Source organism: Arachis hypogaea, chromosome 15 (assembly GCF_003086295.3).
Source record: "Arachis hypogaea cultivar Tifrunner chromosome 15, arahy.Tifrunner.gnm2.J5K5, whole genome shotgun sequence".
Lineage (NCBI taxonomy): Eukaryota > Viridiplantae > Streptophyta > Magnoliopsida > Fabales > Fabaceae > Arachis > Arachis hypogaea.
Genome location: NC_092050.1, coordinates 80664599 through 80665798, shown reverse-complemented (window position 1 = coordinate 80665798; position 1200 = coordinate 80664599). Strand labels below are relative to the sequence as shown.

At 38.7% G+C, this 1200-nt stretch overlaps 1 non-coding gene across 1 annotated transcript; it reads left to right on the top strand.

Moving 5' to 3' along the window:
* The first annotated feature begins 337 nt into the window (after nucleotides 1-337).
* Nucleotides 338-441, top strand: LOC112753393 (small nucleolar RNA R71). The gene has a single exon (XR_003177782.1). It is a non-coding gene; the product is annotated as a small nucleolar RNA R71 (small nucleolar RNA).
* The last annotated feature ends 759 nt before the right edge of the window (nucleotides 442-1200 follow it).

Genomic DNA, 1200 nt, shown 5'->3' with positions numbered 1-1200 from the left:
AGAGGAAGCTTCTTTAGTACTACAGGAAGCAGCTTGCATTCCAGTCAAACTCTGAGAAATCATATTGACTTGCTGAGTCAATATTTTGTTTTGAGCTAATATGGCATTCAGAGTATCAATCCCCATAACTTCTTTCTTCTGAGTTGCCCCATTATTCACAGGATTCCTTTCAGAAGTGTACATGAACTGGTTATTTACAACAATTTCAATGAGTTCCTGGGCTTCTGCAGGCGTCTTCTTCAGATGAAGAGATCCTCCAGCAGAGTGGTCCAATGACATCTTGGACAATTCAGACAGACCATCATAGAATATACATATGATGCTCCATTCTGAAAACATGTCAGAAGGACACCTTCTGATCAATTGCTTGTATCTTTCCCAAGCTTCATAGAGGGATTCACCTTCCTTCTGTCTGAAGGTTTGGACTTCCACTCTAAGCTTACTCAACTTTTGAGGTGGAAAGAATTTGGCCAAGAAAGCATTGACCAGCTTTTCCCAAGAGTTCAGGCTATCTTTAGGTTGTGAGTCCAACCATGTCTTAGCTCTATCTCTTACAGCAAAGGGGAAAAGCATAAGTTTGTGGACCTCAGGATTAATCCCATTGGTCTTAATAGTGTCACAGATTTGCAAGAATTCAGCTAAAAACTGATGAGGATCTTCCAATGGAAGTCCATGAAACTTGCAATTCTGCTACATTAGAGAAACTAATTGAGGCTTAAGCTCAAAGTTGTTTGCTCTAATTACAGGAATTGAGATGCTCCTTCCACAGAAGTCAGAAGAGGGTGCAATAAAGTCACCAAGCATCTTCCTTGCATCTCCACCATTATTGTTGGGTTCGGCCATCTCTTCTTTTTTTTCGAAAAATTCTGTCAGGTCCTCTCCAGAGTGTTGCGCTTTAGCTTCTCTTAGCGTCCTCTTTAGAGTCCTTTCAGGTTCCGGATCAGCTTCAACAAGAATGTTCTTATCCTTGCTTCTACTCATATGAAAAATAAGAGAACAGAAAAGAATAGGAATCCTCTATGTCACAGTATAGGGATTTCTTTTTGTGAGTAGAAGAAGAGAAGAGTAGAAGAATGAGAAGAGAAAAATTCAAACACAGAGAGAGGGAGAAGGTTCAAATTTTAAGAAGAAAAGAAGTGTTAGTGATTAAATAAATAAATAGAAAGAGATGAGAGAGAGTTTTTAAAAATATTTAAAAAA